Source organism: Stegodyphus dumicola, chromosome 9 (assembly GCF_044657685.1).
Source record: "Stegodyphus dumicola isolate Sdum_Otavi_A_Nest chromosome 9, ASM4465768v1".
Classification (NCBI taxonomy): Eukaryota; Metazoa; Arthropoda; class Arachnida; order Araneae; family Eresidae; genus Stegodyphus; species Stegodyphus dumicola.
In genome coordinates, this window is record NC_140776.1 from 178,913,389 (window position 1) to 178,926,795 (window position 13,407).

Consider the following 13,407-nt stretch of genomic DNA (forward strand, 5'->3'; position numbering starts at 1 on the left):
TGCTTGTTAACAGCAAGGGAAGAGAAATTATATTTTTTTATTCCTCGTTTAAAATAATAGCAAACTTTAAAATTTTTACTTCCTTGGACTATAAGGTATTTTCTCCCTCCTTCCTTTTAATGGCAGAAATTTTATTCTGAAGTTAAATCTCAAGGCAAAATCGACGGACATTTTGTTACACGATTGGATTTTATTTTCTTAAAAAAACTAAGTTATTATTATTTATATTATTATTTATACTGCTTGTTAACAGCAAGGGAAGAGCCATTATATTTTTTTTATTCCTCGTTTCAAATAATAGCAAACTTTAAAATTTTTACTTCCTTGGACTATAAGGTATTTCCTCCCTTTTTCGTTTTAATGGAAGAAATTTTATTCTGAAGTTAAATCTCAAGGCAAAATCGACGGACATTTTGTTACACGATTGGATTTTATTTTCTTAAAAAAACCAAGTTATTATTATTTATATTATTATTTATACTGCTTGTTAACAGCAAGGGAAGAGCCATTACATTTTTTTTATTCCTCGTTTCAAATAATAGCAAACTTTAAAATTTTTATTTCCTTGGACTATAAGGTATTTTCTCCCTCCTTCCTTTTAATGGAAGAAATTTTATTCTTAAGTTAAATCTCAAGGCAAAATCGACGGACATTTTGTTACACGATGGGATTTTATTTTCTTAAAAAACTAAGTTATTATTATTTATATTATTATTTATACTGTTTGTTAACAGCAAGGGAAGAGCCATTATATTTTTTTTATTCCTCGTTTAAAATAATAGCAAACTTTAAAATTTTTACTTCCTTGGACTATAAGATATTTTCTCCCTCCTTCCTTTTAATGGAAGAAATTTTATTCTGAAGTTAAATCTCAAGGCAAAATCGACGGACATTTTGTTACACGATGGGATTTTATTTTCTTAAAAAACTAAGTTATTATTATTTATATTATTATTTATACTGCTTGTTAACAGCAAGGGAAGAGAAATTATATTTTTTTATTCCTCGTTTAAAATAATAGCAAACTTTAAAATTTTTACTTCCTTGGACTATAAGGTATTTTCTCCCTCCTTCCTTTTAATGGAAGAAATTTTATTCTGAAGTTAAATCTCAAGGCAAAATCGACGGACATTTTGTTACACGATTGGATTTTATTTTCTTAAAAAAACTAAGTTATTATTATTTATATTATTATTTATACTGCTTGTTAACAGCAAGGGAAGAGCCATTATATTTTTTTTATTCCTCGTTTAAAATAATAGCAAACTTTAAAATTTTTATTTCCTTGGACTATAAGGTATTTTCTCCCTCCTTCCTTTTAATGGAAGAAATTTTATTCTGAAGTTAAATCTCAAGGCAAAATCGACGGACATTTTGTTACACGATGGGATTTTATTTTCTTAAAAAACTAAGTTATTATTATTTATATTATTATTTATACTGCTTATTAACAGCAAGGGAAGAGCCATTATATATTTTTATTCCTCGTTTAAAATAATAGCAAACTTTAAAATTTTTACTTCCTTGGACTATAAGATATTTTCTCCCTCCTTCCTTTTAATGGAAGAAATTTTATTCTGAAGTTAAATCTCAAGGCAAAATCGACGGACATTTTGTTACACGATTGGATTTTATTTTCTTAAAAAAACTAAGTTATTATGATTTATATTATTATATATACTGCTTGTTAACAGGAAGGGAAGAGCCATTATATTTTTTTATTCCTCGTTTAAAATAATAGCAAACTTTAAAATTTTTACTTCCTTGGACTATAAGGTATTTTCTCCCTCCTTCCTTTTAATGGAAGAAATTTTATTCTGAAGTTAAATCTCAAGGCAAAATCGACGGACATTTTGTTACACGATTGGATTTTATTTTCTTAAAAAAACTAAGTTATTATTATTTATATTATTATTTATACTGCTTGTTAACAGCAAGGGAAGAGCCATTATATTTTTTTTTATTCCTCGTTTCAAATAATAGCAAACTTTAAAATTTTTACTTCCTTGGACTATAAGGTATTTCCTCCCTTTTTCGTTTTAATGGAAGAAATTTTATTCTGAAGTTAAATCTCAAGGCAAAATCGACGGACATTTTGTTACACGATTGGATTTTATTTTCTTAAAAAAACTAAGTTATTATTATTTATATTATTATTTATACTGCTTGTTAACAGCAAGGGAAGAGCCATTATATTTTTTTTATTCCTCGTTTCAAATAATAGCAAACTTTAAAATTTTTACTTCCTTGGACTATAAGATATTTTCTCCCTCCTTCCTTTTAATGGAAGAAATTTTATTCTGAAGTTAAATCTCAAGGCAAAATCGACGGACATTTTGTTACACGATGGGATTTTATTTTCTTAAAAAACTAAGTTATTATTATTTATATTATTATTTATACTGCTTATTAACAGCAAGGGAAGAGCCATTATATATTTTTATTCCTCGTTTAAAATAATAGCAAACTTTAAAATTTTTACTTCCTTGGACTATAAGATATTTTCTCCCTCCTTCCTTTTAATGGAAGAAATTTTATTCTGAAGTTAAATCTCAAGGCAAAATCGACGGACATTTTGTTACACGATTGGATTTTATTTTCTTAAAAAAACTAAGTTATTATTATTTATATTATTATTTATACTGCTTGTTAACAGCAAGGGAAGAGCCATTATATTTTTTTTATTCCTCGTTTAAAATAATAGCAAACTTTAAAATTTTTATTTCCTTGGAATATAAGGTATTTTCTCCCTCCTTCCTTTTAATGGAAGAAATTTTATTCTTAAGTTAAATCTCAAGGCAAAATCGACGGACATTTTGTTACACGATGGGATTTTATTTTCTTAAAAAACTAAGTTATTATTATTTATATTATTATTTATACTGTTTGTTAACAGCAAGGGAAGAGCCATTATATTTTTTTTATTCCTCGTTTAAAATAATAGCAAACTTTAAAATTTTTACTTCCTTGGACTATAAGGCATTTTCTCCCTCCTTCCTTTTAATGGAAGAATTTTTATTCTGAAGTTAAATCTCAAGGCAAAATCGACGGACATTTTGTTACACGATTGGATTTTATTTTCTTAAAAAAACCAAGTTATTATTATTTATATTATTATTTATACTGCTTGTTAACAGCAAGGGAAGAGCCATTATATTTTTTTTATTCCTCGTTTCAAATAATAGCAAACTTTAAAATTTTTACTTCCTTGGACTATAAGGTATTTCCTCCCTTTTTCGTTTTAATGGAAGAAATTTTATTCTGAAGTTAAATCTCAAGGCAAAATCGACGGACATTTTGTTACACGATTGGATTTTATTTTCTTAAAAAAACCAAGTTATTATTATTTATATTATTATTTATACTGCTTGTTAACAGCAAGGGAAGAGCCATTACATTTTTTTTATTCCTCGTTTCAAATAATAGCAAACTTTAAAATTTTTATTTCCTTGGACTATAAGGTATTTTCTCCCTCCTTCCTTTTAATGGAAGAAATTTTATTCTTAAGTTAAATCTCAAGGCAAAATCGACGGACATTTTGTTACACGATGGGATTTTATTTTCTTAAAAAACTAAGTTATTATTATTTATATTATTATTTATACTGTTTGTTAACAGCAAGGGAAGAGCCATTATATTTTTTTATTCCTCGTTTAAAATAATAGCAAACTTTAAAATTTTTACTTCCTTGGACTATAAGATATTTTCTCCCTCCTTCCTTTTAATGGAAGAAATTTTATTCTGAAGTTAAATCTCAAGGCAAAATCGACGGACATTTTGTTACACGATGGGATTTTATTTTCTTAAAAAACTAAGTTATTATTATTTATATTATTATTTATACTGCTTGTTAACAGCAAGGGAAGAGAAATTATATTTTTTTATTCCTCGTTTAAAATAATAGCAAACTTTAAAATTTTTACTTCCTTGGACTATAAGGTATTTTCTCCCTCCTTCCTTTTAATGGAAGAAATTTTATTCTGAAGTTAAATCTCAAGGCAAAATCGACGGACATTTTGTTACACGATTGGATTTTATTTTCTTAAAAAAACTAAGTTATTATTATTTATATTATTATTTATACTGCTTGTTAACAGCAAGGGAAGAGCCATTATATTTTTTTTATTCCTCGTTTAAAATAATAGCAAACTTTAAAATTTTTATTTCCTTGGACTATAAGGTATTTTCTCCCTCCTTCCTTTTAATGGAAGAAATTTTATTCTGAAGTTAAATCTCAAGGCAAAATCGACGGACATTTTGTTACACGATGGGATTTTATTTTCTTAAAAAAACTAAGTTATTATTATTTATATTATTATATATACTGCTTGTTAACAGGAAGGGAAGAGCCATTATATTTTTTTATTCCTCGTTTAAAATAATAGCAAACTTTAAAATTTTTACTTCCTTGGACTATAAGGTATTTTCTCCCTCCTTCCTTTTAATGGAAGAAATTTTACTCTGAAGTTAAATCTCAAGGCAAAATCGACGGACATTTTGTTACACGATGGGATTTTATTTTCTTAAAAAACTAAGTTATTATTATTTATATTATTATTTATACTGCTTGTTAACAGCAAGGGAAGAGAAATTATATTTTTTTATTCCTCGTTTAAAATAATAGCAAACTTTAAAATTTTTACTTCCTTGGACTATAAGGTATTTTCTCCCTCCTTCCTTTTAATGGAAGAAATTTTATTCTGAAGTTAAATCTCAAGGCAAAATCGACGGACATTTTGTTACACGATTGGATTTTATTTTCTTAAAAAAACTAAGTTATTATTATTTATACTGTTTGTTAACAGCAAGGGAAGAGCCATTATATTTTTTTTATTCCTCGTTTAAAATAATAGCAAACTTTAAAATTTTTACTTCCTTGGACTATAAGGTATTTTCTCCCTCCTTCCTTTTAATGGAAGAAATTTTATTCTGAAGTTAAATCTCAAGGCAAAATCGACGGACATTTTGTTACACGATTGGATTTTATTTTCTTAAAAAAACTAAGTTATTATTATTTATATTATTATTTATACTGCTTGTTAACAGCAAGGGAAGAGCCATTATATTTTTTTTATTCCTCGTTTAAAATAATAGCAAACTTTAAAATTTTTATTTCCTTGGACTATAAGGTATTTTCTCCCTCCTTCCTTTTAATGGAAGAAATTTTATTCTGAAGTTAAATCTCAAGGCAAAATCGACGGACATTTTGTTACACGATGGGATTTTATTTTCTTAAAAAACTAAGTTATTATTATTTATATTATTATTTATACTGCTTGTTAACAGCAAGGGAAGAGCCATTATATTTTTTTTATTCCTCGTTTCAAATAATAGCAAACTTTAAAATTTTTACTTCCTTGGACTATAAGATATTTTCTCCCTCCTTCCTTTTAATGGAAGAAATTTTATTCTGAAGTTAAATCTCAAGGCAAAATCGACGGACATTTTGTTACACGATGGGATTTTATTTTCTTAAAAAACTAAGTTATTATTATTTATATTATTATTTATACTGCTTATTAACAGCAAGGGAAGAGCCATTATATATTTTTATTCCTCGTTTAAAATAATAGCAAACTTTAAAATTTTTACTTCCTTGGACTATAAGATATTTTCTCCCTCCTTCCTTTTAATGGAAGAAATTTTATTCTGAAGTTAAATCTCAAGGCAAAATCGACGGACATTTTGTTACACGATTGGATTTTATTTTCTTAAAAAAACCAAGTTATTATTATTTATATTATTATTTATACTGCTTGTTAACAGCAAGGGAAGAGCCATTATATTTTTTTTATTCCTCGTTTCAAATAATAGCAAACTTTAAAATTTTTACTTCCTTGGACTATAAGGTATTTCCTCCCTTTTTCGTTTTAATGGAAGAAATTTTATTCTGAAGTTAAATCTCAAGGCAAAATCGACGGACATTTTGTTACACGATTGGATTTTATTTTCTTAAAAAAACCAAGTTATTATTATTTATATTATTATTTATACTGCTTGTTAACAGCAAGGGAAGAGCCATTACATTTTTTTTATTCCTCGTTTCAAATAATAGCAAACTTTAAAATTTTTATTTCCTTGGACTATAAGGTATTTTCTCCCTCCTTCCTTTTAATGGAAGAAATTTTATTCTTAAGTTAAATCTCAAGGCAAAATCGACGGACATTTTGTTACACGATGGGATTTTATTTTCTTAAAAAACTAAGTTATTATTATTTATATTATTATTTATACTGTTTGTTAACAGCAAGGGAAGAGCCATTATATTTTTTTATTCCTCGTTTAAAATAATAGCAAACTTTAAAATTTTTACTTCCTTGGACTATAAGATATTTTCTCCCTCCTTCCTTTTAATGGAAGAAATTTTATTCTGAAGTTAAATCTCAAGGCAAAATCGACGGACATTTTGTTACACGATGGGATTTTATTTTCTTAAAAAACTAAGTTATTATTATTTATATTATTATTTATACTGCTTGTTAACAGCAAGGGAAGAGAAATTATATTTTTTTATTCCTCGTTTAAAATAATAGCAAACTTTAAAATTTTTACTTCCTTGGACTATAAGGTATTTTCTCCCTCCTTCCTTTTAATGGAAGAAATTTTATTCTGAAGTTAAATCTCAAGGCAAAATCGACGGACATTTTGTTACACGATTGGATTTTATTTTCTTAAAAAAACTAAGTTATTATTATTTATATTATTATTTATACTGCTTGTTAACAGCAAGGGAAGAGCCATTATATTTTTTTTATTCCTCGTTTAAAATAATAGCAAACTTTAAAATTTTTATTTCCTTGGACTATAAGGTATTTTCTCCCTCCTTCCTTTTAATGGAAGAAATTTTATTCTGAAGTTAAATCTCAAGGCAAAATCGACGGACATTTTGTTACACGATGGGATTTTATTTTCTTAAAAAAACTAAGTTATTATTATTTATATTATTATATATACTGCTTGTTAACAGGAAGGGAAGAGCCATTATATTTTTTTATTCCTCGTTTAAAATAATAGCAAACTTTAAAATTTTTACTTCCTTGGACTATAAGGTATTTTCTCCCTCCTTCCTTTTAATGGAAGAAATTTTACTCTGAAGTTAAATCTCAAGGCAAAATCGACGGACATTTTGTTACACGATGGGATTTTATTTTCTTAAAAAACTAAGTTATTATTATTTATATTATTATTTATACTGCTTGTTAACAGCAAGGGAAGAGAAATTATATTTTTTTATTCCTCGTTTAAAATAATAGCAAACTTTAAAATTTTTACTTCCTTGGACTATAAGGTATTTTCTCCCTCCTTCCTTTTAATGGAAGAAATTTTATTCTGAAGTTAAATCTCAAGGCAAAATCGACGGACATTTTGTTACACGATTGGATTTTATTTTCTTAAAAAAACTAAGTTATTATTATTTATACTGTTTGTTAACAGCAAGGGAAGAGCCATTATATTTTTTTTATTCCTCGTTTAAAATAATAGCAAACTTTAAAATTTTTACTTCCTTGGACTATAAGGTATTTTCTCCCTCCTTCCTTTTAATGGAAGAAATTTTATTCTGAAGTTAAATCTCAAGGCAAAATCGACGGACATTTTGTTACACGATTGGATTTTATTTTCTTAAAAAAACTAAGTTATTATTATTTATATTATTATTTATACTGCTTGTTAACAGCAAGGGAAGAGCCATTATATTTTTTTTATTCCTCGTTTAAAATAATAGCAAACTTTAAAATTTTTATTTCCTTGGACTATAAGGTATTTTCTCCCTCCTTCCTTTTAATGGAAGAAATTTTATTCTGAAGTTAAATCTCAAGGCAAAATCGACGGACATTTTGTTACACGATGGGATTTTATTTTCTTAAAAAACTAAGTTATTATTATTTATATTATTATTTATACTGCTTGTTAACAGCAAGGGAAGAGCCATTATATTTTTTTTATTCCTCGTTTCAAATAATAGCAAACTTTAAAATTTTTACTTCCTTGGACTATAAGATATTTTCTCCCTCCTTCCTTTTAATGGAAGAAATTTTATTCTGAAGTTAAATCTCAAGGCAAAATCGACGGACATTTTGTTACACGATGGGATTTTATTTTCTTAAAAAACTAAGTTATTATTATTTATATTATTATTTATACTGCTTATTAACAGCAAGGGAAGAGCCATTATATATTTTTATTCCTCGTTTAAAATAATAGCAAACTTTAAAATTTTTACTTCCTTGGACTATAAGATATTTTCTCCCTCCTTCCTTTTAATGGAAGAAATTTTATTCTGAAGTTAAATCTCAAGGCAAAATCGACGGACATTTTGTTACACGATTGGATTTTATTTTCTTAAAAAAACTAAGTTATTATTATTTATATTATTATTTATACTGCTTGTTAACAGCAAGGGAAGAGCCATTATATTTTTTTTATTCCTCGTTTAAAATAATAGCAAACTTTAAAATTTTTATTTCCTTGGAATATAAGGTATTTTCTCCCTCCTTCCTTTTAATGGAAGAAATTTTATTCTTAAGTTAAATCTCAAGGCAAAATCGACGGACATTTTGTTACACGATGGGATTTTATTTTCTTAAAAAACTAAGTTATTATTATTTATATTATTATTTATACTGTTTGTTAACAGCAAGGGAAGAGCCATTATATTTTTTTTATTCCTCGTTTAAAATAATAGCAAACTTTAAAATTTTTACTTCCTTGGACTATAAGGCATTTTCTCCCTCCTTCCTTTTAATGGAAGAATTTTTATTCTGAAGTTAAATCTCAAGGCAAAATCGACGGACATTTTGTTACACGATTGGATTTTATTTTCTTAAAAAAACCAAGTTATTATTATTTATATTATTATTTATACTGCTTGTTAACAGCAAGGGAAGAGCCATTATATTTTTTTTATTCCTCGTTTCAAATAATAGCAAACTTTAAAATTTTTACTTCCTTGGACTATAAGGTATTTCCTCCCTTTTTCGTTTTAATGGAAGAAATTTTATTCTGAAGTTAAATCTCAAGGCAAAATCGACGGACATTTTGTTACACGATTGGATTTTATTTTCTTAAAAAAACCAAGTTATTATTATTTATATTATTATTTATACTGCTTGTTAACAGCAAGGGAAGAGCCATTACATTTTTTTTATTCCTCGTTTCAAATAATAGCAAACGTTAAAATTTTTATTTCCTTGGACTATAAGGTATTTTCTCCCTCCTTCCTTTTAATGGAAGAAATTTTATTCTTAAGTTAAATCTCAAGGCAAAATCGACGGACATTTTGTTACACGATGGGATTTTATTTTCTTAAAAAACTAAGTTATTATTATTTATATTATTATTTATACTGTTTGTTAACAGCAAGGGAAGAGCCATTATATTTTTTTATTCCTCGTTTAAAATAATAGCAAACTTTAAAATTTTTACTTCCTTGGACTATAAGATATTTTCTCCCTCCTTCCTTTTAATGGAAGAAATTTTATTCTGAAGTTAAATCTCAAGGCAAAATCGACGGACATTTTGTTACACGATGGGATTTTATTTTCTTAAAAAACTAAGTTATTATTATTTATATTATTATTTATACTGCTTGTTAACAGCAAGGGAAGAGAAATTATATTTTTTTATTCCTCGTTTAAAATAATAGCAAACTTTAAAATTTTTACTTCCTTGGACTATAAGGTATTTTCTCCCTCCTTCCTTTTAATGGAAGAAATTTTATTCTGAAGTTAAATCTCAAGGCAAAATCGACGGACATTTTGTTACACGATTGGATTTTATTTTCTTAAAAAAACTAAGTTATTATTATTTATATTATTATTTATACTGCTTGTTAACAGCAAGGGAAGAGCCATTATATTTTTTTTATTCCTCGTTTAAAATAATAGCAAACTTTAAAATTTTTATTTCCTTGGACTATAAGGTATTTTCTCCCTCCTTCCTTTTAATGGAAGAAATTTTATTCTGAAGTTAAATCTCAAGGCAAAATCGACGGACATTTTGTTACACGATGGGATTTTATTTTCTTAAAAAAACTAAGTTATTATTATTTATATTATTATATATACTGCTTGTTAACAGGAAGGGAAGAGCCATTATATTTTTTTATTCCTCGTTTAAAATAATAGCAAACTTTAAAATTTTTACTTCCTTGGACTATAAGGTATTTTCTCCCTCCTTCCTTTTAATGGAAGAAATTTTACTCTGAAGTTAAATCTCAAGGCAAAATCGACGGACATTTTGTTACACGATGGGATTTTATTTTCTTAAAAAACTAAGTTATTATTATTTATATTATTATTTATACTGCTTGTTAACAGCAAGGGAAGAGAAATTATATTTTTTTATTCCTCGTTTAAAATAATAGCAAACTTTAAAATTTTTACTTCCTTGGACTATAAGGTATTTTCTCCCTCCTTCCTTTTAATGGAAGAAATTTTATTCTGAAGTTAAATCTCAAGGCAAAATCGACGGACATTTTGTTACACGATTGGATTTTATTTTCTTAAAAAAACTAAGTTATTATTATTTATACTGTTTGTTAACAGCAAGGGAAGAGCCATTATATTTTTTTTATTCCTCGTTTAAAATAATAGCAAACTTTAAAATTTTTACTTCCTTGGACTATAAGGTATTTTCTCCCTCCTTCCTTTTAATGGAAGAAATTTTATTCTGAAGTTAAATCTCAAGGCAAAATCGACGGACATTTTGTTACACGATTGGATTTTATTTTCTTAAAAAAACTAAGTTATTATTATTTATATTATTATTTATACTGCTTGTTAACAGCAAGGGAAGAGCCATTATATTTTTTTTATTCCTCGTTTAAAATAATAGCAAACTTTAAAATTTTTATTTCCTTGGACTATAAGGTATTTTCTCCCTCCTTCCTTTTAATGGAAGAAATTTTATTCTGAAGTTAAATCTCAAGGCAAAATCGACGGACATTTTGTTACACGATGGGATTTTATTTTCTTAAAAAAACTAAGTTATTATTATTTATATTATTATATATACTGCTTGTTAACAGGAAGGGAAGAGCCATTATATTTTTTTATTCCTCGTTTAAAATAATAGCAAACTTTAAAATTTTTACTTCCTTGGACTATAAGGTATTTTCTCCCTCCTTCCTTTTAATGGAAGAAATTTTACTCTGAAGTTAAATCTCAAGGCAAAATCGACGGACATTTTGTTACACGATGGGATTTTATTTTCTTAAAAAACTAAGTTATTATTATTTATATTATTATTTATACTGCTTGTTAACAGCAAGGGAAGAGAAATTATATTTTTTTATTCCTCGTTTAAAATAATAGCAAACTTTAAAATTTTTACTTCCTTGGACTATAAGGTATTTTCTCCCTCCTTCCTTTTAATGGAAGAAATTTTATTCTGAAGTTAAATCTCAAGGCAAAATCGACGGACATTTTGCTACACGATGGGATTTTATTTTCTTAAAAAACTAAGTTATTATTATTTATATTATTATTTATACTGCTTGTTAACAGCAAGGGAAGAGAAATTATATTTTTTTATTCCTCGTTTAAAATAATAGCAAACTTTAAAATTTTTACTTCCTTGGACTATAAGGTATTTTCTCCCTCCTTCCTTTTAATGGAAGAAATTTTATTCTGAAGTTAAATCTCAAGGCAAAATCGACGGACATTTTGTTACACGATTGGATTTTATTTTCTTAAAAAAACTAAGTTATTATTATTTATATTATTATTTATACTGCTTGTTAACAGCAAGGGAAGAGCCATTATAATTTTTTTCCTCGTTTAAAATAATAGCAAACTTTAAAATTTTTATTTCCTTGGACTATAAGGTATTTTCTCCCTCCTCCCTTTTAATGGAAGAAATTTTATTCTGAAGTTAAATCTCAAGGCAAAATCGACGGACATTTTGTTACACGATGGGATTTTATTTTCTTAAAAAACTAAGTTATTATTATTTATATTATTATTTATACTGCTTATTAACAGCAAGGGAAGAGCCATTATATATTTTTATTCCTCGTTTAAAATAATAGCAAACTTTAAAATTTTTACTTCCTTGGACTATAAGGCATTTTCTCCCTCCTTCCTTTTAATGGAAGAATTTTTATTCTGAAGTTAAATCTCAAGGCAAAATCGACGGACATTTTGTTACACGATGGGATTTTATTTTCTTAAAAAACTAAGTTATTATTATTTATACTGTTTGTTAACAGCAAGGGAAGAGCCATTATATTTTTTTTATTCCTCGTTTAAAATAATAGCAAACTTTAAAATTTTTACTTCCTTGGACTATAAGGTATTTTCTCCCTCCTTCCTTTTAATGGAAGAAATTTTATTCTGAAGTTAAATCTCAAGGCAAAATCGACGGACATTTTGTTACACGATTGGATTTTATTTTCTTAAAAAAACTAAGTTATTATTATTTATATTATTATTTATACTGCTTGTTAACAGCAAGGGAAGAGCCATTATATTTTTTTTATTCCTCGTTTAAAATAATAGCAAACTTTAAAATTTTTATTTCCTTGGACTATAAGGTATTTTCTCCCTCCTTCCTTTTAATGGAAGAAATTTTATTCTGAAGTTAAATCTCAAGGCAAAATCGACGGACATTTTGTTACACGATGGGATTTTATTTTCTTAAAAAAACTAAGTTATTATTATTTATATTATTATATATACTGCTTGTTAACAGGAAGGGAAGAGCCATTATATTTTTTTATTCCTCGTTTAAAATAATAGCAAACTTTAAAATTTTTACTTCCTTGGACTATAAGGTATTTTCTCCCTCCTTCCTTTTAATGGAAGAAATTTTACTCTGAAGTTAAATCTCAAGGCAAAATCGACGGACATTTTGTTACACGATGGGATTTTATTTTCTTAAAAAACTAAGTTATTATTATTTATATTATTATTTATACTGCTTGTTAACAGCAAGGGAAGAGAAATTATATTTTTTTATTCCTCGTTTAAAATAATAGCAAACTTTAAAATTTTTACTTCCTTGGACTATAAGGTATTTTCTCCCTCCTTCCTTTTAATGGAAGAAATTTTATTCTGAAGTTAAATTTCAAGGCAAAATCGACGGACATTTTGTTACACGATGGGATTTTATTTTCTTAAAAAACTAAGTTATTATTATTTATATTATTATTTATACTGCTTGTTAACAGCAAGGGAAGAGAAATTATATTTTTTTATTCCTCGTTTAAAATAATAGCAAACTTTAAAATTTTTACTTCCTTGGACTATAAGGTATTTTCTCCCTCCTTCCTTTTAATGGAAGAAATTTTATTCTGAAGTTAAATCTCAAGGCAAAATCGACGGACATTTTGTTACACGATTGGATTTTATTTTCTTAAAAAAACTAAGTTATTATTATTTATATTATTATTTATACTGCTTGTTAACA